At 42.7% G+C, this 25,351-nt stretch overlaps 1 protein-coding gene across 2 annotated transcripts in view; it reads left to right on the forward strand.

The window, feature by feature from the left end:
- The window catches only part of HIVEP2 (HIVEP zinc finger 2), a 135,245-nt gene that overhangs the window by 10,109 nt on the left and 99,785 nt on the right, over positions 1–25,351 (forward strand). For both annotated transcript variants that reach the window (XM_084284383.1, XM_084284384.1), the window contains exon 2: positions 24,015–24,120. The gene's annotated coding sequence lies outside the window, so the exon portion shown is untranslated. The remainder of the gene's footprint in view (positions 1–24,014; positions 24,121–25,351) is intronic.

Genomic DNA, 25,351 nt, shown 5'->3' on the forward strand with positions numbered 1-25,351 from the left:
TTCTGCTATTTTTTAAATTTAAAAGAAAATATTTAAGCAAGCTTGGTTTGGTTTTATGTGTGAATATTAGCAGTTATTGTATGAATTTGCATATAGATGCCTATCCACGGCCACGTTTTGTTTAACAAGTGAACAGTCATATTCATTCTCTGTACCCTACTGTGTACTCCCTGTGGGGTGGCTGGCTCCGCAGTCTGCCCAGGTGACCTTTCTGAAGTGGTGTTCAGCATTGGTGGTGCCACCAGGCTCAATATTCATCCGATAACCGGGCACAGCTCTTCTTACTGCCTGTGACTGATCAACCAAGAACGTGTTTTGTGAGCCCCTGAAGATGTTTGCCTTCTAAATTGAGGCACTTTGAATTCCTTTTATATCCTTTTGTTTCTGAGGGCCATAACCATTTCACTCAGTCTAGTCAGGAGGTTAAAGGATTATTTCTGAAGCCCTGTTGGTGGTGGTTCACGGCAGTCAACTTGTGCATGGTGCTCATTAACCCTCACACTGCTGGTAAGATCATTCAGCTCCGTGGCTGAACTAGCGGGGTGCCAGGTCTTTATGGCTGGAGCAATGGGAGTAGAAAGTCAATTTGTGAACAGACTGCCTGTGTAAATAGATTATGTGAATGAAAATACCATTAAAAAAACATTTGATAATGCCAACTCCCGTCATCTTGTTGCTTGACCTTCACTTTCTCTGTCAGGTTCAAAACTATCTTACCCTCATCACCCAGTTTTCTGACCAGTGCCCCACAGCTGAGATGGCACCAAACTGTGCTCAGCACATCTTGTGTTACCTTGTCAACTGCCCCATCTCTTGTGAATAAAATAGAAACTGCGCCCTTTTGCATCAAATCCTGACTCTGAAAAAAGTGCAGAATGGCAGGTTTTTATTAATTTTCATGGGACCAGGATTTATAGTTATAGGTAGGAGTTGTACTGCTGAAGTAGCGCTCCTCGTGACTGTCGGCGTGTCAGTGGAAACCTTCATGATACGAGGTTTATTCTTCAGAGGATATAGGAACACTAGATGAGAATATTGGAAAAACTGTCTACATGGAAACAGCCTCTGGATACTTGAGGCAGAGAAGATAAAAAACAAAAGGTGCTCTCAACAGAAATGATTGTTACATTGCCAGATGGTATAAGGTAATTTGGAAAGAAAGAGTAAAGATACATTACCTACCCCAAGGTGCTGCCATTGTGATTTGAATATAAAATGTGTAAAGTCTTAGGTACAAGTGTTGGAACTGACAGTGGTTTAGAGCTGTAGTTTCAGCTTTGTTTTTATTTTTTAACTCATCTGACAAAGAAACCCACCTCTTTTCATAAGGTCTCATACTTTCTAGTTTGGCATTATTGCCAAGTTGTTTTTCTTTTGCTTCCTGTACTCTTCAGCATTAAAAAAAGGCATAAGAAATCATTGTTTACAATAGGATTGCAAGGTTCTAGTATGCTGTTGCACTGTAGTGTAACCTACCTGTACTTTGTAGTTTGTGCTCCACCTGAAACCCAGTGGCACCAGCTGTGTTTGTTTATCCCTGATCTCTGGGTTTTTCTTTGCACTTTCACGTTTTTAAAGCTAATTTTAAAAGAATCTTGTACCCCTTGGTTGATTAGAGGGGAGGTGGACTGTTTTCTTTTCTTATGTGCTACAAAGAAAATAAAAAATAAATGTGGGGAAAAAACCTAGATCAACCAAGGCTTATGACGTGATTTTAAAATGTGTTACCTTGGGCAAAAGGGGCCAGTTATTGGAGTAGTTCTTGAGTAACCTAATTGTTTGATAAGGATCCTTGCCTGTTTAAGTTGTTTGGTTGTTGGAAACATTCCATTTCTAAATTTGTGCCTTACTGCATACCCTGAGGTATGTGCACAACCCACTGTAATTGCACAGTTTATTATTTTATTAATGAGAGCCATGATAATGTGTTGGCTCTTGAGTTCTCTCCAATCCAGGTTTGGTCTCCTAATTGCCCAGGGTTCTGCGATTCCATCGTTTGTTCCGGGCATGGTGATGGGGAGCGAAAACATGGTTTGAGGAAATCCAACCTTGCCCTGCAGCCTGTAGTTGGTGTGCTGCTGCAGCCAATGGCTGGAAAGGCAGGGGATCTTTTTAGCACACCCCCGATGAATAATAATAGGAGGCAGAAGTAAATTCTTACTACATAATCCCAAGTACCTGAGACTTTGCCAGCTGGAAGGAAAGGGACGCACACCTTAATTGGCCCTCCTAACCATAACAGAGCACCCCTTTCTGCTGCTTTGATCTGGGTCTCTCCTGACTGCTGCTTTGCCCGAGTGGCTGGAAGACTCATACGTGGTTTGCTGTAAGGCACAGCACGGCATGCAAGCACCTGGCATACGATAGCAGCTCCTATTTTTAATGAGCCTTAGGGGGAGCAGGCGTATGAGGGTGCCTGCTCCTGTGTTCCATAAACTATGTCTGTGTCAAGACACCAGGCTTAGTAGTAAAAGAGCAGGAAACAGCATCAGCAGAGGTGTGGTCTGCAGAGGAGTTAGGAAAATCCAGTGTGCTATGCCTGTAGCACTGGAGAAAAATCCGATCTTCCTGTACAAGAGAGGCAGCGAAGCCCCACCACCTGAAGTACTGAGTGCTCGCTCCTTGGTGCCACCAGCCCTGGGCTCTGGGGACATGGGGACAGCCGGGTGCCTTCAGCCCACAGGATGAGGATGGTGACTTCTCAGCGAGAGCTGTGCATGCTGCCTCCATACTGCACCGGGTGGGATGCTTTTCCACAGCTTCTCAAACTGCTCATTGCAGCGTTTGGCTCCTCTACAAGGGCTTTTCATAGCTGTAGCCCCTGTGGCTTGCTGCGGCATGGTTTTCTTGTGGAACAGATGGTGTATTGCGTAGAAAGTTACTGTATTTTTGTATCACTCATTTTTATTTATTCATTTCACTGTCTCCCCTTCTCTCCTTCCCCCCCCCCCCCCCTTTTTTTTTTTTTCATGGGAGGCTTATAGTGTAATTGCAGAATTTGGAATTGCTGTCCAATTTATATTTGTTATATTGATTTTTACGTCTCTGTGTGTGTGCGCAGTATTTTGCAGAGCAGCGCCTGCTTTCTGAAGTGTTAACGCGTTTTTGTCAATTTGAAATTAGCTCAAAATACTTTAAGGGAAAATAGCCTATGAAAGAAGATCTTTGAAAGCAAAAGTACATGTCTTAACCAAGCATTGTACTCATTGGAGTACAGTTTCAGTTTTAAGTCAGAAGATGGACTTTCTGTATCTCATCTTTGTGTTGTTGTTGTTGTTTTTTTTTTTTTTTAATTGATATCATCTGGTCAATTTGAGGGGAAAATGCTATTCCCATAAGAAAAATATTTATTCTAAATATTATTGTTGCCTAGGATCTTGTTGAATTCATGAGATACAGCAGCAGTCAAGTTGATTTAATATTTTTAACATTTTTATAGTGTTTTCTCATTGTTTCCATGAAAGCAATTTCAATAAATATTTTTGCAATTGCTTTTGGTTTCTTGAAATTAGGTTACCTATTGTTGAAAACTGCATGTTCTCAAACATGGGTTTCAGATCTGCTTTGTCACGATTAGGCATTTGAAATAAAATATAAATATTTGAGTAAGCCCCAAAATGAGCGCTTGCCTTCCCCCCCGAGCTGCCAGGACATAATTTGTTCTGCCCAGTAAATCTCCATAAGGTGATACTTGAAAAAGATAGTTCTAGTCATAGGAGTTTAGTTCCATTCAGCCAAATCACTTTATATATTCAGCTGTATGCATGTGTGAATGCATATATGTATGTATACATGAGAGTATGTATATGCATGTGTGTACACACGACACATTTATACACTTACATGTCTATGGACACGCACACACACCTTAAATGTATGGGACTGTCCCATTTGTAAGGTGAGGGTCATGTTTTCATCCTGTACCCAGGCCTTACTACACGCTCACAGCAGTATTTTTCCATTTGCAACGCATTGTTTTTCCAGTAGCTTCTGAATGCGAGGCCGTGCATCCTCCTGTGTGGAAACCTGCTGAGGTATGTGGGAGGAGGGGTGACTTGAGCAACTCCTGGGAGGCCAGGCTTTACTCCTGGCCTCCTGACTGGGTTGTGTCCTTCTACAGGAGGATGTCCCTCATGGTGCCGCATTTAGCCAGGCACCAAGCACGGTGAAAAATAAGCCCCCTGCTTCTTTTCTCTGCCACAAGTGTTTTGAAGGTAAACGATTCCCTGCTGACAGGTGTTGGACAGTTTGGACCCTCTCATCTTTATGTGCCTTGTTTTCCTCATAAAAGGACATTGGAGTAATCTATTTATAGGATTGCTTGAGAGAATTCCCCTAATGATGAGACAGTTCAACAAAAAATCTCAAGATAATGGCTTTTCCATTTGCACCTCTCAAACATTCTTTCAAATGGAAGTGAAAGAATTATAAAACCCTTGTCAGTAGTTTAAGTTCCCTAGTGATATAATATAGTGGCTTTGTTCTAAGCATTACATGGATGGGTTGTAAAGGGTAAAAGTATAATCGAGTTTGTGGGAATCTGTAAAGATGTTAAATACTGTGTAGGTAGCCAACTCTAAGAGTCTTTTCTATACATATTTGCACTTACCACAAACAGTTTCTATTTTGGAGTGGAAAAGCAAATACTTTCATCGGTGTGCTAAGGGCAATTCACACTTTGCATCTGTCCAATTGCTTCAAGTTTCGGAGTTTAAATGAACAAAAACCAGCAATAGATACAGCTCTTTTTAAATATTGTGGTCATATTTGGATACAAATTTGGATAAAGCATATTGCAAAGATCAGATGGCATTTTATCCTGGCAAACCATGGTAGAGATGGCTTAATACCATTCCTCACCTGATGGAGCATTAAGATGTAGTTACCTGAAGATCAGCTTTCAGGATGGGGATGAGTATTTCAAAGAGCTGCTCTTCCTTAGTGTATTCTCTGTTCTTCAGCAGACAGTGTATGGCAGTAGGTGCTCATATACATATCGAAAATGCCTATTGCAATAGTGTGTGTCTGTGCCGGATGGCTGTGCAGTCTAGTGGCCTGCTGCTCTTGGGCCATGTGTGATAGTCTTGGTGCCGTCAGAAGTACCAATTGTGTGTGCATTTTTTTTGTTCTCAGATATGGGGCTGTAAATACTTGATCAAGCTTATCGTGAGGGAGTATAGTACTTTAAGAGCAGATATCAGAAAATCTAATGACTCTTCTTATGTGCCGTTTAGGATGCTGTGCACAGTGGAAACATCCTCAGAGTACTTGGAAGGTTTTGTCCCCTTTTCCCTCCTTTCAGGAGAACATGGCTTTGCACACCCATTGATCTCTTGCCCAGGACTGGGTATGATGAGGGCCAGGTTCAGATCTAGCACCCACAACTTAGGGGCCAAATTCTGATCTCTTTACTGAGATTGAAATACTTCAGATTAAACTCGCTAAAGTTAATGCTTCTTTTTGTTTGTTTGCAAAATTAAAATCAGCTCTGCTCCCTCAGATTGTGTATTATGTACACCAAATGATCGCCAATACCAAAGACTCATTTCTTTGCCTTCTCTTGTACTGAAAAGAGTCCTAATGATTTAGTGCCACACCAGATTTCAGGATTAAGTCCTCAAGTTAATGTCAGAACAAGAAGCAGTAGAGGTTTATTCATGCTATCTGGGCAATGAATCTTTAAGATAAATACTCTTTGAACAACTCAACTCTGAAAAGAAAAGGGTAGAAAATAAACCAGCTCATATCCTTGTAGGATATGAGCCAAAATGTTTAGTTAAAAAGTTTAATTGTAAAATTGTTACTTTTCACCTTCTTCTAGTAAAATGAGCAGTTTAGGTAAGCCAATGGCATTGCATATGTCCAACAAAAGATGTGATTTATTACAACTATGAGATACAGACGTGTGGTTCCCTGGTTTCAGCACTAATGCTCTGTATTACCAGGGCTGAAAGGTTGCCTTCAGTTCCTGGTGTGACCACAGGGTGGTTATTGCAGAAAGACAGAAAAATTCTTTTCAGCTAGTGATGGTAGCATGAGGTGAAGGTTGGGACAAGCGCTTTCCAAACTCCTCTTAACTGTTTTCATCAAAATACTTTGAAGTAAGGGCTGCTGTTTAAATATCAGTTTATATCAACCAGAGCACTGCTGCTCAGTCTGCCTCGGGGTCTAGAGGGAAAGTCTGGTGTCCCAGCCCCCAGCGGATGTTGCTGGGACGTGCTCATTGGGGAATAACTGTTTTTATCACTTAACAATCTTTATTGTGTGGACATGTTGTTCAGAGACTAATGCAAATGGCTCTAGAGCATGTGCCATGAGTGAGAGCGTACTGCTGGTGTGTCCATCGCCCTGCTGAAGGGAGGGCCTGCAGTAACCACAGTGCTTCCCCCAGGTGGTTTTTGAGTGGCTGTCCAGCGGACATCCTGTGACCTCCCACATGCCCTCATTTGGGTCACGAGTGATGGTTTCCATCAACAAGTGCTTCCAGTGTTTGGTTTTAGGGCAGTGACTGTAAGTAGGACTGTGAGCCAGGCTCTCCCTACGCTTGTTCGATAAGGGTACTAACGATTCACTTAGGGTCAGATGGTCAGCCTGGAGAGAAGCAGTTCCTGAATGCTCAGCACCCATGGCATAACCCCAGCGCCTCCAACTCTTTCCTTACGTCAGGCCCTTACTCGCTTCAGAAAGGCGGGAGGGAAATCAAAAAGAAGCATCTGTATTCACTTTGCTGGATTGTCAGCCATCTCTGACAAGTGAATCCTGTAGTTTTACACTCCAGTTTTGCCCCCAAATGCATACACAAAACATGTTTTACTCCACAGGATCCCCAAATATGTAAGGCTTCATCTCCAGATGCTTGCAGAAGTATGGGCTGTAGCAAGAGCTGAGTGCATCTCTATATTGTAATAATGTTCCTTACACAAGCTGAACAAGGAAAACTAGAGCAGCATGGCTCCTGAGCAAATATTGTTTCTAGTCACATACAATACTTTGCAGCTGAGCCTGGTAACACGCTGCTCAACTGTTTTGCTATGCAAGCTCAGAGAACGCTGTTAGCAATAAAGCCACTGCTGGTTTCTCCCCCAAAACCTCCCTCCTCGCCGTGCGCTGGAAATGACTGAACTTTGGCCCTCAATCTGCTGACACCCTGAGGGAGTGTAAATGTAATGACGTCTTTGCTTGTTTCAGCTGCACAACAGGAAACGCTCATGGCCTCCCCGTCTTCCTGCTCTGAGAAAGCGCTGCCTTCTCTCCCTCCCTTCCCCTGCGGCGCGGCGGGCTGAGACCTACTTTCAGGTCTGCTCTCTGCAGCGAGCCGTGCTCGCGGGGCCCTGGCTGCTGCTGCTGCTGCTGCTCCCCCTCGCCGGGGCCGCCAGCCGGCTCGCTGTCAGCGCGCCTTCGCCCCAATGCAAGGCGTGGGGTAGTTGGTTGGTTTATTTTTCCCCCCCCCGGAGAAGGGGCTGAGAAGAGAATCCAGTCACGTTGCAATGGCTTGCTTCGCAGGGCACGTCACTGGATGCACCTCAGCTGAAAAGACCGGGATGGTCAGGTGATAATTTGCCGTGGGGAGACTACATCACTTGCATAATATAGAGGACACGCTGTCAGGTGGGCACGCAGGGATCCTGGAATACGGCCCAAATAGTGCTGAGTAATGCTGGGCACGAGGGGCCTGAAGAGATTTCTTTGCCGTGATGGAGCGCGGAGGCTTGCTTCTTGCACAGCAGCGACAGGAAGCCCGTTTAACCCTCTCCAGCTGCAGCTCTCATACTTTGTAACCAAACCAGGGGGATGAGTAAGAATGGTTGTTGAGAAACACCAGCATTTTGCAGCTAGCTGAGTGCAGAGGATTTTGTCCCATCAAAGCCAGCCAAAACATTAAAGCGTTGCGGAGCTCTTGCGAGGGAAATTAATTGGTTCAATATTCAACTGGTATTCTCTAATGCCTGGGGTATGCAATGTGTGTGTGTGTGTGCGTGTGTGTGTCACTCTTTTAAAAATAAGGTGCATACGCACCGGTGAGTTTGCATATTGTGGTGGGAGAATAGGAGCTGAATAGTCTAGAATACAGTGTCCTGAATTTGCAAGATTGAATTAGCTTTGAATGTAGCTGATTCTGGTGCAGTTGCTTATTTATTTGCTTAATGCTGCAGAGGCATTTTATTTGAGGAGCAGCTTTCGTCTGGGCTCTAATAAGCAAGTTCTGAATTTACCTCATTAATCTATTGCACTACCTAGCAAAATAGCTGTTGTTTTTAACAAGCTGGAGTTATGTAACATGAATCATGCATGGCAAGATGCTTGCAGGCAGGGAAAAGCAAGATGTGCAAAGAAATAATGGCATTCAGCCTTTTGCAGAATAGGATATGACTGGGTTTTGAAATTAAATACTGTGTGTTGGTACTCTCAGCCGTACAGGCAAGTTCCAGCTATTCATTGTGAGAGCATGTCTTGAAACAAAGTTTTGAGATGGGAAAGTTTAACAGACAGGAGAGCGAATTTGTTCAGCCGTGTGCAGTCCTTGGAGGGTTTTGTATCCGTGCCTGCCAAATTCCGCCCCCCTCCCCATTGTTTTTCCTCTGGAAAAGCAGTGTAGAATTATACATGTGAAAAGCCTCTTAAATGGGACCGACCGATTTCATGTGTGAAAGAAAATAACTTGATGAGCTGTGATTGCCCCTATAAATTGTTACATAAATCTCCTTTCTTCTTTTAAATATGCCCCTGTAGGGTCATTAGGTATGTATACACTACAATAGTCCTCTGTCTCAACAGATTTTACAGCTACTTTATGGAAAAGGAGAAGCAAGTGGTTATGTGAATGCATTAGAATCAAAGAAATTGATTTTAAGTCATGTCTTTGACAATTTTTCCTTGATAATTTTCTCTGCTGATACTCAGTTTTCATCTTCAAAGCCATACTGAGATGTTAAGACGGGAATAAACTTTTGCTCTGGTGGCATGGATACAAATATTAAATAATAATAATAATAGGAAATAAAGGAATGGAAGTAATAGCCCTTTAGGAAGGGAATGGGAATGATGACAGTTTGGGAAAGAAACGATTTAGTGCTCTTGAATTCCTTTTCAGAGGGTCCTCGTCCCTCTCATGTTGACCAAGTAATTCTGTAATTTTCTTTCCTTTCCATCGGTCGATGAAATAGCTGTAAACTGTGGGGTAGGGCCATAAACTGCTGTATTTTGAGATTTTACTGTTATTAGTAACAAATATGCAAAAATAAGTGCTGATAATTATGGTCTTTATTCATATGCTGTGTGCTTATGTATACTATGGTTGATTATGTATTAATACAGACAGCAGCTGAGATGTAATAAGGAGAAGTAGCTACATCTACAAACTGCTTTTATAACTAGCACCATCATAACTATTACCATTGCTGGTAATCTGAACCTGGAGAACAGGAAACGAACAACTATAGATGAAAACATGTATTTTCTCACACAGAAGGCCACTCAGGTCATGGCCAAGTATGTCGAAAAGGCATTTTAAGGAAGCGGGCCGTGTTGCTCTCATTATGTCCTTATTTTCCAAACAAATGCAGGATTTCTCTTGGACTGTCAGTGCAACATCCTTCAGAAAGCACTTGCTGTGAGAACTTGAAAGAAAACTCAGCCTTCAGAAGAATGTTAATTTATCGTACTGAATTGACTTGGTTTTGTACAGTCATGCATTACCATTACAGTGGGAGAAGCATAGAGCCAGGTGTAGAAGTAGTGCCTCATAAGGGCATCAGCATCTGGTGGGTGGAGAATGACCCTGTCCTGAATTTGCGTGATTATAAACAAATACGGAGTTCACCAAATGTTCTTTAGTTGTTTTGACTCCCAATACTCTTTCCTTTTGACTCCGTGATATTCTCTGATTGACTAATAGTGATGTCCTTTCTGCAACTGTGTGATCTTCTTAATGCAGATGAATATTCTGTAGGGGCATCAAATGAAATTGTTGGCATTCTTTTGCATGTTGTCAGTACTACAGGTCACGATTTTTATGATGTGGTTAATTAGGAGGGTTTAAGTGTCCTTTGCGTAAATTTCCCCTGCCCTTTTGGATGAGAAGCCAAGGCTGCTCTCTGGCTGTGGTGGGAGGTGTGGGCAGCGGAAGAGAGGCTGCCCTTGATTTCTGGTGGATTTTCTGTTGAGATCAGTGCAACCTGAGTGAGCAAAGCAGGGCAAGTAGGTGGCTGATGGGTGAAAGAAAATGCCGTGAGTGACGCTGTTGCCTATGAGGGTGGTGGTGTGTGTGTGTGTGTGTGCACGCACAGAAAGCGGCTCGCTGAGGAGCAAACTCTCGCATCCTGGGGTCCTTGAAGAGATTGTCAGAGGTTAATAGCCCAGGTCACAACGCTCTACTGAGAGAGGGATATCTTGCCCTGTGAGTTGTTGTATGCAATTGTCTCATTTTCCTTGCCTATTTTAAAAGCCAGTCTTATCGGTTCAAACTCTCAAGTATCCCCAGATTAGCAAGTTGTTCCCATATTGCAGCAAAACTTGAAATAATTACCGACTCAGTTTCACTATTTTTGCCAGTTTAGAAGAAAAAAAGAAAAAGTGAAATGTAATTTACACTAATTACTCAGTACTTGAGATGCTCAGCGTGAAAGTGGCTATGTGCAAAATGAGATTAAATATGTATAGGAGAAAAATACGTTGTGTAACTTTTTTCATATTTAATGCTCTATTTGTATGTCATTACCAGTCCATCTGCAAGAAGAATTATCTTAGCAGATTGAAGTTTTTTTTTTTTATGAAAAAAATACTGTTGTACAGTTAGGCTGACAAATTAAAAATGAAGTTTTAGTCTGAACAGATTAAGATAGGAGAGCTGTAATAAAATCTCCTTATCACAGGCTTACTTTCACTTAACTCTGTTTACTTTATAGGCCTTGGTATGATCTGAGGGGCCAAACAGTAGACATGCTTTTTCCAGTTGTGTTGCTGAGACAGAAACATTTTGCCTCCCTGAAACTCGTGCATGTGTTAAATCAGTGGCTGGGTACTAGTGAAGGTTGTTTAACATCACCTGAGCAGTTCATGGGCCGAGCTCCTTGTCCCAGGGGTGAGACAGATGCACCATCAGTCTTACCAAAGTGCGTGCTATGCTGAACTGCTATTGCCAAGGTACACGTTTCTTTGGAAGCAGCAATGCAACACACTTCTGTATTTCAGAGAGCTTGTGTCACCACCCAGAGATGCGCATGTTCCCTCTCTTTACCTCAGCTGACCCCGGCTTTGAACTTCCCAAACTTTGGAGGTGTTTGTAGCTAGCCTTTGCTTTGTGAATGGAATTTGTTTTTCTAAGTGCAGCATGAAAGACTTAGTTTATCTGCATGGAGCATGCTTGCTTGAGCAGTTGCTTTCCACAGTGCAGCACTTGTAGATTAAACTCCTTTCTGTTGTGGTTGTGCCAATTCAATTCATTCTGCAGCAAGTCGGTTTTGCTAGCGTACTGCAGCAAGGTGCCTGGCTGCAGTAGTGAGGAAGGAAATTTTTCATTTCCGCTGATGTGTAATTCTTGTAGTTTTGAAATGGTAGTGACAATTTTTTATAATCATTTTGAAAGGATTTTCTGAAAACCAGAATAATGCTCTCTGCTTAGATGCGTGTTATGTTTCACCTGTGAAACTACTTTTAATTCTTGTGTTTGCACTTGGAATTTGAATGCTTTGCATTGACACTAGAAGTGGCAGTGTCACATGCACAGAAAATGCCTTTTAGTTTATTGTGGCAAATTTTACTATTTGTCATGTGTGATCACAGGAGCTCAGCAGTGTACTACTGCTCATGTGACACACTTACTGTAATGCTCTACCTAAGGAAATGCGGTCTAGTGAGTAGCTGGCCAGGAGGGACTTAATACCCACAGGTTCAATTCCTGGTTCTGCTACACAGCTTACGAGTTTAGGGTAAGATTCACACCATCTTACAATGTTTTCATGTGAATTAAATCCACAAGGATGAGTTACGCACAAAAATACCTTTGTGGTGCAATATTCTCCTTATGTCAGTTCCACTTCTTTTCCTTACAGGGATGTCATGTAGGCAGATGCTGTGTTTTGCTATTGACCCATAGAAAGCCAGTAGTTTTGTGCTAAAACCGAGTGTAGGATTTGAACCTTTTTTTTTTTTTTTTGGCCATTTTTAAGTGACCATTCTCTGAGCTATAAACAATATACATAATCACAGGATTTACTGTAAGCAGACCACTATTAAAGACCATACAAGTCTCACAGAAATGGGGCCATGCACTGCTTCAGACTCCAGTTCTGTCTCCTTTTCTTGGCTGAAAATGGCTGGGCTAGGTTGTTTTTCTCCCAGACAAACTGGTAAAGTTTGAGGTGGGAATTTGTAATGTAAGACATTGTACTGTGGTGTTAGAGTGAACAGCAGCTTTGAAGAGTGGAGGGCAAAGATGTTTCTGCCGTTCAAAGGATGAATGTGGGCAGTGCAGAATTGCCAGTTTCACCCTGGCTTTTTTTCCATTTCATAAAATACACATTTTGAAGTATGTAGGCAATTCAGAGAGTAGCTGACCTGAGCAAAGCATGGTGTAAGGTGGCTGTTGAGAACCCCAGAAAATGCATCCTGTAGGAGGGAGCCCCCGGGGACTCTCCCAGGCCTCTCCTGAAGACTGTGCTGCATCTGTGTAGGTGTGGCTCGTGGGCCACCCGAAAGCCATGCCAATCCACCCCGGATGATGGCATGGTCGTGGGCAACCACTGAAGCGCAGGGGGCTGGACCAGGAGACCTCAGAGGTCCCTTCCAGCCTCAGCCACCCCATGATCCTGTGCCTTGACCTGTCCCCTCTGTGCTGGGGGACGGCATAGTTAGCGCAGCTTCTGTCCTGACATAGGATGTTGCGACTGAGCTCTGTAAATACCAGTATGAGTGTCAGAAATGGCTGTGGTGAGGAGTGCTTAAAAGCTCACCTCTCTAAGTTCATCTACCAGCAGCTCACGCTTCTCACTGATGGACGTTCCTGAGAAGCGTGAATCACCGCCGGCGTGCTCAGGCCTTGCTGCCTGGCCCTGTCCTGCCCCAGCTGCTGCGAGTGGGCGATACCCACGGGCCTGCAGGCAGCAGGGAGGGCTGCGCTGAGTAATTTAAGTAATTAAACTTGGGCTCTTGGTACTGCTTGCCTTGCTTTCCTCTGTTTTGCCAGTCTGGTGTATTGATGAGGATGTGCTGCCCGATGGCAGTCCTTTCTGCTTATTGTGTCCCCTGCCTTGTGTTGCTGGGATGCCTCCTGTGTGCAGCTACACCCTTCTTTCTTTGTGAGTTCGCTGAGCATGCTGCTTAGCAGGTGAAGAAAATCCTGTGACGGGTGGAAAACACTGCATACAGACCCAGAGAAAAGAGGAGCCTGTGTTGGGCCAAATATCTGCCAGATACATCTCGTGCTTGCTTAGCAAAACCCCTCAGTGAAACCTGAATTCTAAGCAGATTCCTAAGTTGTAGTGAAATCCCTGGGTCCTACACATGCTCTCGATATATGCTTATGCACTTTGTGAATAGAAATGGCTTATTGAGCTGGAGCCAGGGTGGGGAATTTTGGGACTCCTGCTGCTCTGCTTACAGTATTTTGCTGCAGAGTTTAAGGCTGTAGAATGACACCAACTGGAGCCACGGAACAATCTGCTCCCATTCCCGCGAATTCCAAATTATTTTCCTTCTCACATGCAAAGTTGTACCAAGAGCTGCATTTAAAAACCCATCTGTTGTCCATGTTATATCAATAGGAAGAAAAATTTTAGACTTCAAAAATATTCTGGTTACTCGCTCCATACTGCTGTCATCTGTCTTTCAACTACGAGCCATTTCTTGTAGTTGCACTTACTTCTAGCCACTCAAAATTTTTCCTCCCACCAACAGACGAAACTCCTAGTTGGCTAAAGAGCACAAGTGGAAACAGGATGCTAGAAACTGGTTGTGGAAAGATGTGACTGCTTCTGAAATAAGACGTTTTGATAGCATAAAATAGGTAAATTGATGTAATTGCGTTGTGGGTTTGTTTTCTTCGTATAAAACGTGGAAATAGAAATAAATTACTTTAAAAGTTGTTTCTTCATATTTTTCATTACACTGATAATATTTTTGAAGTCTCGTCAATGTCTATAAATATTTAAATATAAATTGACACACAAATACATAATGCATAAAAGTAGAGCTATTTTTTTATTGCTTATTAATTTTTACAGCAAAGTTAAGCTGATGATTCCAGTGCTGCTGATTATAATTAACCTGCGGCTGACCCCAGCTTTCTGTGTTGCAGTGGCAGGAACACACTTCACGCATTTCATGACAGATACCCTGCTTTGGCACAGGGCAGCAGTTGAATTCATCTAATTTTAATCTGTTGTTACATCTGTAACAGTGAGTTGTTGTAGAGCTAGAGAGGTGATACTGTATCATTTCAGATTTGCAAGGCTTTCTTTGCAACTGTAATGAGTACTCAGGTATTTCTGTCTGTATGTATATATTTGTATTTCCTACAGCTTTGTGGCTTTTCTTCCACCGTTTGTGAAGCAGTAACTTCTCTCTGAGGGCTTTTTGGTTTTTCAAATGCTGTGCTGTATTCTGCAGGGGAGATGTTCACTAGATGATAGCTCTACGGCCTTTTCCTTTATTGGCTGTGCAGAGGATATGGGTCACAAGCTATCCATCTCATGACGGTTGGATAGGCGTATGTTCATGAGAAGTTCAGGATGGATGCCCGTATTACTCATCAGTCCCCTGTCAGGATTTGTGATTGATATTAGAGCAACCCCTATGTTAGCCAGTGTCCAGATGTGTTCAGTTCTTCCCCAGTATGAAGAACACAAAACATGTATGATTAAGTACCTGCTATCCAGCTGATTTTGCCTGGATATGTATTGCTGCTAGACTCTTATCCCAGTCTCTCTTTGCTGGTTTAGTATTTCCAAAGACTAACTCGAGCGATTTCTCTACAGCCCAGGATGATCCCTACTGATGTCAATTTGCAGATGCCCAATCTTACTGAGGTCTCTTTCTGGGGTTGGGTGGTGGAGGTGAATCACACAGAAGAAACTCAATGTGGAAGGTTTCTGGCCACTGAGAAAGATTTTGAGGACAAGATTTGGGCCAGGGGTGATCCCACAGAGTGAACGGCAGATTTCAGACATCAGCAGGTGAATAGCCACCCTCTGAATTTAAATGGTTGGGTCAAAGGGCAACACTGTTTCTTTCTGTTTATCAGGACGTTAAGCAGAAGTATTTTTTATCCATTTTTAGACAAGCATTTGGTACAACCTCTGTTGTGATGCTGCTGGCATATGGGTGGAAGGTACAGGAATATAACACTGGTGGAAATAGCAGATGAAAAAGATGTGGCAGACCTCTAAAGGCAAGATATAATTAACACAGTCATGGTCCAGTAGCATATTGTCTAAAATGTTTACCCGATGCTTTCAAAGAAGCCTGGAGGTGTGATGGACCTTTCTGACACTGAATTTCAGTCCTGAATATCTGGGGGTAGAGAGCTGTAAAGCAGTCAGCGTTTTCACAGTTCTTTCTGGGTGAAATGCATTTGTATAAAATAAGCTGTATGTGTTGTTTATTGACTTGTCCCTGGAATGTAGAGGCTTTAAACTTTAGATGCATGCATGGGTTACTGTTGTTAAAAGTGTGATAAGCACTGGGTATAGGCTGTTTGTAGGAAACAAACTGACGTCTGCAGTAGCAGATTTTTGTGGCTATGCTGCAGTAATGTCAGATTCGGGGGATATTTTTGGGCAGTGCCCCACTTGCAGGGACCCGGAGGGAGGCTGGGGCCTGGGCACTGACCTGCTGTCATTATGAAGGGGCTGCATGCGGGGTGGGGAAGCTGGACTTCAGAAACAGCCCTGACAGGGGCATAGCACAGTTGGTGGCTTTAGGCTTCTTGGTTTAGTGGCATTGACATCCAAATTCAGGTCAAAGATGAAAGAAGAGTGGGACAGAAGGTCAGCAGGGCATAGCTGTGCGGAAGCGCTAAGTGTTTCAAATTTGTCAGCCTTCCTACTCCCCTGATTTTCTGCTCTTTCAGTTCTGCAGCCACCAGATGCTTTAGAAAACACCTCCAATTTTTCAGTATGCAGCAGAAATCATGAACCCCGGTTTCCTATAAGCATCTGTCTTTTCGATGCAGTTCCTGACTGTGTTTGCGCCACTGTAGAAAAGGAGGTGAGGGTCTGGTCCTTGATGTGAAAGCAGCTGCTGCGGCCAGAAACAAGGCTACAAAAGAGATTTGAGAGGAAGACACAATTAATTCCTTTGAGAATACTTTCTGTATGGGAAGTTCTGTGAAAATGGTAAAATGTTGGAATTGTGAGATATAGGTGATTTATGATTACAATTTTTCCCGTGGTATTGTGTAAAGGCTTCTGTGAACAAGTAGGCTACCCTGACCTTGTGTCTTCAGGCACGCCCAATTTACAACCTAAGTATCTGATAAGGATGAAGAGGGAGCAGAAAGGTTATCACAGGAATCACGGACAGATGGCTGGTGACATGCCCTCCCATGTCAGATCTGATGCCCGGGGACGCTGGGAGCTCCAGCCCTGTCAGTCGGTAGCGCTTCAGCACCGCGGGGTGCTCAGCAGCACGCAGGTCAGCTGGGTGAGCCTTGGGCCTCCTGTTAAACCTTCAGCAGACCTTTTTCCAGTGAAGCTTTGGACATATTTAAAGTTTATTACATGTATCTTTGTGTTGCGATTGAGCCCCAAATTTGTTTTAATCTGAAGTTTAAAGGTCCCTTCTGACATAAGGCGCATTGATTGTTGGAAGATTTATGGAATAATGTCAGATACTGCTGTTGTAAAAAATGTTGTTGTCTTGCAAAAGTGAATTTCTTGTTTCTTTGTCTAGTGACATATTCAGAGCACTTGGAAGGAAGTTTTGGAGTAAGGAGATTTCTACCCTGGGGGAGTAGTATCCTGTGCTTTAGTTAGGTCATGTCAGGCCATTGTTTTGCTTCTCTTATCGTCAAGATCTTGTGTCTTTATTCATGCTCAGCTGTGGACTTGCGTTTCCTGGAAGAGAGTGAAATAATTAAGAATTAATACTACAAAATCATATGTTCTGTGCCTGTAGCTAGGTTTGTTTAGCTGAAGGCAGTTCTTTAGTTATGTATAGTAATGGGTGATATACATAAGTAGCAAGTAATATCTCATATCTGTGGTTATCAGTATAGCTGAAAAGCAACACGGTAATTCTCTTTAAACATGAGAAAACATAAAATGAGAGATTCAAGGTCACCCATCCAATGGCTAGTAAAACGAGGGTCTCTGTCCCCTGCCAGTCTTCATCCCTAACTGTTAGCTGCTGTTCTCAGTGGCTTTGCCCCTGCTGGCAGATGTCACAGAGACAGGGTATGGGAAAGAGCACGTTTAATTTGTTGGTCCAGATGTGGCTGAGGGGACGACAGCTGGGTACACGGGGAGGGGTTTATCAGTGTAAGAAGCCACTAAAGCAGAGCGATGCATGTGGTGCTGAAGAAGGGCATGTGGTGTGTGATGCTTGCTCCTAAAAACCTGCAAATGGCTACTCAGGGTCACACAGCCTAAATGCAGGTCTGGTGAGAGGGGCTGGGAGAGGAGGAAGGGCACTCCCAGGCTGAACTGAGAGCTGATATTGCTGTGCACTTGCAGCATGTGATAGAGCAGCAACTCCCTAATGATCGCTGCTAATGGGGTGGCCAAAGCTCCTCTGTCTTGCCTAGTGAGTTTGGCTTGGTCCTGCCATCAGAGCTGAGACCTCACTGAGTGATGTGAGCAGTAGCTACCGTGGTCACAGCCTGGGGTGTGTGGCCCTGCTTTGCAAATCTGCTGGATTTCCATCAGGGTTTCTTGTGCTGGCAGTGAGATGCTTTTCACCAGAGCTCAGTTCATCACTGAATAGGAGGCATGCAAAATAGATGCTGGTTTGGTTTCACAAGCATGCAGCTTCTGCTCTGGAATTTGTTATTCCATTTCTTCCAAGTCTTCCTCAGGGAAGCACCTGATTTGGATTCCCTTTGGATTTTACCCTTGATTCTTGAGTTGTCGCTCTCTACCCCCATATTATGGCCACAGCTTCTGTCTGCTTCATTTTCCCCACCACCATCGCTCCACAGTGGCTCCCAGTAGATGCTGGGACTGACTGACTGGGAGAAGCTGGAGCAAACCTCCTGGCAGAGGTTATGCTGAGGCTTATTCTTCACGTAAGTGGTGATATCAGAAAGAGATCAAGCTGTGCAGCCATAAGAATAAACGTGCAGAATCTAAAACTCGCAATCCTGGCTCATCTGTCACATAGCATCCTTTGCAGTGTGAGACGAAGTGTCCAGCTCCAGCTGTAAGCTGCCCTCGGCAGACACGCCGTTACCTTCTAAGTGCACGTCTGTAATCTCATCCTGAAAAATATGATTTTACCTTCCACTTACCCTTCTGGAGACAGCTTGTCAGAACAACATGGTACCGCAAACTTATCCTGCTTAATGTCAGCTAATTAAATTCATTTTTGAATATAGTACTAAACCAATTTAATTCTGTCTTTCAGAGCCTGCAGAGACAGTTGTGACTCTCAGATGGGTTTCTGTCTCTGATTAGTGATCAGATCTCTTTGTGCCATTTCAGACCGACTCTGTCTTTCTTCTGCGTGTCTCTCACCTGTACTTGTGATGCTGGGGGACTGGCTGTTGCTTCCGCTGCTTTCATAGCCCCAACATGCGCTGTCATGTCTGACAGCATGCTCCGTTTAATGACTTTTGTTCTCTGATATGGAACTTCTCTTACTGTTGCTGGAAGAGAAATAGAAATTGCTGTGAAATGCTCTTGATGTTGGCTGTTTATTTAGGAGGTTGTTTTTCAGAAGTGTTGCTCTTTGGAGGGGAGGGATGGCTACTGAGTGACCTCACTCTGCACTAGTGTACCAGCCTCCGGATGATCGTCTGCATCGCAGTCCAAGTGTGACAGCCTCCAGTAATGGTTACCGCCTGTCACTTTCAATATATTTTGTGATCACTAACATTCATGAAAATGAGGGGCAGAATTTAAAAAAAGAATTAGTCAAAAAAAAAAAAAAAGAGAAAGGTCAAAGCAAGTCGCAGTGGGAAAGAGAACAATACACTTAATTAAGTAGTGCTGATGGAGTATATCATGACAAAGACAGTCTGGTAGATATTTTTTGATTTTAAATGCCCTCTGTGCAGGTTATCAAAGAAAGTCCAAGGAAAAAAAAATGCTGGTTCTCCGGGGATTTTCATGCATTATTTTTCTGGCACATCATCACTCTTGTTGTGCAGCTTTGTGCCGGGGAGCATGTCTGATCTGTTTGGAACCCCCCGATGCTGTCTGACGGAGGATACATGTAGATTGCAGCAGAGCAGTTCATCCTGTGTTTGTAGCTGTATTTGCTTTCTCTCCTTGCTTCCTCTCCTACACGTTGATGCGATCTGTTTGTGTTAGGACATTACAGCCACTGAACTGAATTGCTCTTACCAGCCATGTAATTCCTTGTTACTGAGAAACTCCTGCTCTTGTTCATTCCAGGATGTAACCAAAGAGTGTTTGGAAACACGGTTCGGGAAGCAGCTCACGTTGCTGCTTCTCTGTGCTTGTTCTGCACAGAGAGGAGGTCTTTGGTGTGCGTGTGGATGTCAGCCTGGCGTATTTTACAGGCAGCTGATTCATCCTTGTTTTATGTTGCCCAGTAAGGTATACAAGTGCTATGTTGTATGTAATATGGCTTCGGATGTCAGAGAGAACTAAAGAGGGGCTTTCTCACCTTTACTGACATAACGCTTAACTTCCGACACTGGCAAGTGCCAGGAAAGTCGAGCTCCGGACTGTAATTCCCTTCTTAATTCCTCAAATTTCTGAGGAGGAAAGGAGTGGAAAGTTTTGTAGTTCAGGCAAGTTAATGTGTTTTCAGTTCATTAGTTACATTTTTCCTTTCATTTTAGAATATATTTTTCTGAAAGTTTATTCACAAATGTATTTTTTGTAATTAGTAGCTATAGATTTTTTGAGAATCATAATAAAATATATGTATTGGAGGAATTTTTGAGGTGTATTGCTTAGCCTTGACTTTAAAAAACAATTTGGTGCCTGTATCTAGCCAATCTAACCATGTGGGTTTAAATACTTTGACCATTTTATAAGTCCTCATTTGTTTTTCCAGCCAGCAACCAGTATTTGTTGAAGGTGGAGAAAGAATTGCTAAAACCTTGCTAAGCCCTAGAGCACAACAGTGCTTTATAGGCGTGCTCTCAACACCTGTGTCTGTTAAGATCTCCTCAGCTCTGGTGTGAATGTGCTGTATGCAGTAATGTGAACATTTATGGTGCAAACAATTACATGTTTTCTTCTTCAGTGCTGTAAGAAAAGTTCTTCGGGGCAAAAGAGTAACTTACCTGTAGTTCATTATGTTTAAATACAGTTTTAAGATTGTTTTAAGACAAATAGACTCAGTTTTGAGAAGTAATTGTGCCTGATATTTGCATTTCCTTAGAAGTATGCTCATAAAAATGAAGGTCTTAATTGTTGGCACTGGAGATTACTACTGTCAACTATAGTAAATATACAGCTTGGAAAAGAACTGTGTGTATTTTCTTACAGTTCTCTCTTTCGGTAGAGGCTGTATTGATTTGTATCTTTAGTTCCCAATCTTTCCCCCACCCAGATTCAGTGCCAGTTCCCCAGTGTATTCCTGTCTTCACGAGCTATTTCCATAATTGCCAGTGCTGTCTACTTATGTATCTCCTATATAATTTACACTTTCAGGTTTCACAAAGGTGTCCAGTTGTCTTCTTCACCTAGAAAGACTTTGCCTTTGCTTTAAAGAGGCTCTTCTAGGACTTGCAATTTCTGTCAAAATGTATTTTCAGAACTTTGCTATCTCTTTCTCACCAAGGGAAAGACATTAGGAAGTCTCTGCCAGAGAAATCTTTGTGAAAGATCTTGAAAGTTGTCAGATTCATGAGTAGTTTGGGCTCCTCTTAGCAGCTTCTCCTTAGCGCCTCCTGCTCTACCAGAAGTGGTTTGTTTTGAGGAATTTTGGCATTCTCATGCACAGTCCCTGAGTTCCCTCCATCTCAACTGCGAGCAGAGAGGAAATAGGCATTGAGTACAGTACCTGCCCTGTGGCCTTGAAAATCTTGACCGTGGTCTTCCTTGCAAAGAATAGGATTGAGAATCCATTAAGGAATCTGGGCAAAAGGGTCAAAAGAGAATTAAATGGAGAACTCCAAACTCAGTCCATAGATAACATTGACCAGCAGGATGACAATGACGGCTTTTGACTGCTACCAGCCTGAATTAGTTTTCAACTAATTCATTAGAGATGAAAGACAGCATTTCATTTGGTGCCTCGTGTTGTGATATACTTGTGTTGAGGATGTAGAAGATGTAGCTATTTTGTGGTCGTTCTTTTCTACTCCTGTGGTGATCTAGGACTTGTATTTCAGACTGTTCATTTTCCAAGGGCACCGTTAACACGCAGCAACAACAAAAACAACAAAGTTTACATGACTTATTCACCTGAAAAGTTCAAGCAGTTTTTTGAAAAGCTAAATGAGGTAATGCAAGTTAAATGATTAGGCACAGTCATTAAGGAAAGATTGATTAAATGACTCCAAATAAATCTGCAAGCAGAAAAAGAATGAGTTGCATATCTTACTGTGTTTTCCTGTTGAAAACAGCTGGCCATTTTTAGCAGCATCATTTTGTGGCAAAGATGCTACAGATGATTTCTCTGGGAGGGAAAGTTCTTTCTAAGCCTGAAATAGGGAAGCAAAATTTAAGCAGATCAATAGAAAGGATCTGTCCAACACTCTGAAAAATGTGTGTTTTAGGGAAACTCCTTTATAGTACCAAGTCTGGATGTGGAGAGAAAGAATTTTTAAAGAATATTTACCCTTAAGTGTATTTGGTGGAATGCTTTAACTTACAAAGTGGTGCTTTCTTGTTCTTTTATACCTATGTCTACCTAGGAATACAGATACCTGCTACTGTTTTGGCATTTCTGGAAATGAGGGACTGGTGAGCCCTCTGTGTGTAGTTTCTGGGCAAAACTCCCCAGGCAGATGAGTAGCTTTCACAAGCTCATGCTCTGAAGCCTCTGTCTGTAAGGTGGGGAGTGCTGTCAGTTTTGCTGTGAGCGTTCTATCCTCAACAAAAGCGTTCGCAGGCGGTCGATGTCGTTCACATCATGTTCCCATCCATCCCCACCAGGGTGAATTTACCTCACCCTCCGTGCTTCAGCCAGCATTTGCACTTATTTGCCAGCAGTCCCCAGCTGGTTTCACACACATTCACAAGGTTCCTGGTAGCTTGCAATTGGGCAGTGTAGGCATGGAGCTGGGGGCGCTGGCTGCCCACCGATGCTGTCCCTGGATGAAGGGAGCCCTGCAGAAAGCCCGGGGCAGGGGCATGTTGGGGCCCCGCATCTGCAGCTTGCCCCCAGCCACCCCGACAGTCTCTGCTCTGCTGGTGGGCTCCTTACTGCTGTGTCCCATGCTGGGAATCAGTGTCTCACCTCTGTCTTTGGCATTATATGTATTATATACAGCTGATTCTGTTTGCCAACCTGTATTCATACTGATCCTGAGCAGGCAAGCACTAGGCATTACATATTAGCATTGTGCCACGGGAAGTGTACCCTTTGTGAGTATCTTCTTCTTGTTTTGGACCATGGATGTGTTCTTCCTAGCTTAAGCTTGTTATTAAAGACCAAATGCAGAGACACTGTCTTGCTTAGCTGGCAGAAAATGCAGAAGTATGTGGTGCTGGAGAGCTGTGTGACGTTGTGGCTGGCCGGTGAAGCATAATAAAAAAAAGAGCCAAGCCACTTTGGAGGTATGAAGAGTCAAAGAAGCATTAGAGTAATTTAAAAAATGTAAACTGTGGGTAAAATCTGAAAACATCATTTTTTTAAAATTCTTTGTTATTTACCAGACTTCCCTCCTGAAAACCTCCTGCCCTAGGATGAGAAGCAGCTTGCAAAGCAGGAGGAAGATTGGTTTCTTCTGGGGGAGGCTTTATCTCTTCTGTGACTTCTGACCGCTGTGGGTGTGTCTGTACGTCTGTGTGTGTCTGGGTATATTTTTGGGTATCCTGTAAGTCATTTTATCCACATTTTCAAAATAAAAGAGAACGCAATTAATCTGCCTTTGATGTCAAAGCTGTGTTTTATAGCTTCATTCACGTCCTCATGCATTGCAGAATAAGTCAATGAAATTTATGTGCAAGAGTTTCTTAACTCTTGTTTCAAACACTTACTTAGGGGGATATACAGCCCAGGTGAGCTTTTGTTTATTTAGGACTGTAGACTTTTAAGGTTGCCTGAGCCTGTGTTTGTTTCCATCAGTTGTGATTTTGCCGTTAGTTTTAGCAGGAAAAAGCTTTTTCAGCTCTTGGAAAGTTTGTTTTCTGCCACTTATCTTTTCACTGGAGACAATGCTGCTAGTATAAACTCATTTTCTATATCTGCATATATGAAAATATTTGTTAACAGATTAATTATCAAGTGATTTTAGATGATCAAATAATATGCTTGTAGTCATCAATAGGAAAGTAATGCTCTCTTAAGATCCCTTGATCTTTGGTGGTGCATCTTCTAAACCGGTGACATTCAACTTAAAAAGATTGAGCACAAGATTGAACACTGATAAGGTAATTCCTTTCACCGCTGCATTATTGTCAAATCCCTGACATGGGAAATCTTTATCTGTCCACCAAACAGTTACAGCTTATGTGTTATCAATGGAAACTAGTTTTCGCTGCCTTGAGATCATGCCTGAAAACTGGCCTGGAGCAGTGGCCAAACGGTTTGCCTACATCAGTGAACTTTTGCTTGTCATTGTGAACAGCAAAATGATTTCTATGAGCCTGGGAGGAGCCCAGATACTGTTAATGCAGAGGGGAAATACGTGAAAATGCACAAATGTGTTAGTAAAGCTTGATGTAAACCTCTGATTATGATGAACAATATATCTGGACTTGTTCTGTTTTCAGGTGGGACCCTCTCCTGATATGTGATCTGCAGCGAGCAACCCTGAATCATACGATGACAATGTTATCACTGCCACATCTCTGGGAACCAGTTATTCATAAGTATACGGTATGTGAACTTCTGCATCTTACATTAACCACCGCTTGTTGGAGCAGCACAGGAACAATAACACAAAGGTGCTAAAAGTCAATGAAGTAAATGTTAAGCCACATGTATAATCAATTATGCCGAGCCGTTCCAACAGATGTTTATCTGCTAGGCCTGGTCCATATGCAGAGCGGTGAACTGTTTTACCTATGAGTAAATGAAAATGTATTTATTTACAGCTGTTGGTAGAAACCTTCTACCGATGTTTTCTTTGGGTGAAGTTATCCTGGTGTAACGATGGCGTGTAGATATGCAGCCTACTACTCTCTTCCTCAAGGAGGAAGCAGTGGTGGCATTGGCATGAAGGGTTTTGTACCTTAACTGTATCATTGCATTTAAAGCAGTACTATTTTTGTGTTAGGAAAGGTCTTTAATTGCTTTTCTCCTTCATTCCATTTTCAGTTTCTGGCCAATCTGAATTCGATTAATTTCACACACCAATGAATCCCTAAAGAAGTGCAAATTAACTCCATTTTACCAAATTCAGCCAGATGATGGCAGGTGTTCCCCTGATGTTTAGCTTTACATCACCCACTGCCTTTGAATAAGATTTTGATAGGAATTAAATCTGTATATTGAATCTTTTTTCCTCACCCTGTAAAAGGAAGTGGAGACTGAGCCACATGTTGTGAAAGGAGGCTATTTAATTTATGGTCTACAAAGACAGAAATTTCAAGTCACTAATATCTGGCATGTTTTTATTTCCTACTGTTCTGACTCAGGTACTGTAAACCACGAGCAAACTGTTTTTATGAGAATGGCTATGTCATTGTTTTATGTTCTGGAGCAGTTTATAGCACACCACATAGCCGTTAGCATGGAGCATCTTCATCTGATTTATAGCTGCAATGCAACTCCCACTGAAGCTGGTAGAAAAACGTTTCTTCACGCTGATGGGAGTTGGATTGCACTGCACGTAGCATCTGAGACTTTTGTTTAAGTAATGTTCTCTGTGGGGATTTTTTTTTTTTCTGATTAGCTACTTTTTAAAGATTAAGTGTTAAAGATACAGCATGAAACAAAATTACAAGGAAATGGATTGACAAAATAACATAGGAGAGGACTCAATGAAAATCCACGTGTAGCTTCAAGAGTTATAAAATGATGAGGAGAGATAACTCTTGGCTCCAAAAGTATGCATCTGGATTAAACGCGCTGTATTTTTGTGTAAAGTTTTGAAGATGTTTGTCAG

The sequence above is a fragment of the Netta rufina genome (genome assembly GCF_964035555.1).
Source record: "Netta rufina genome assembly, chromosome: 3".
Classification (NCBI taxonomy): domain Eukaryota; kingdom Metazoa; phylum Chordata; class Aves; order Anseriformes; family Anatidae; genus Netta; species Netta rufina.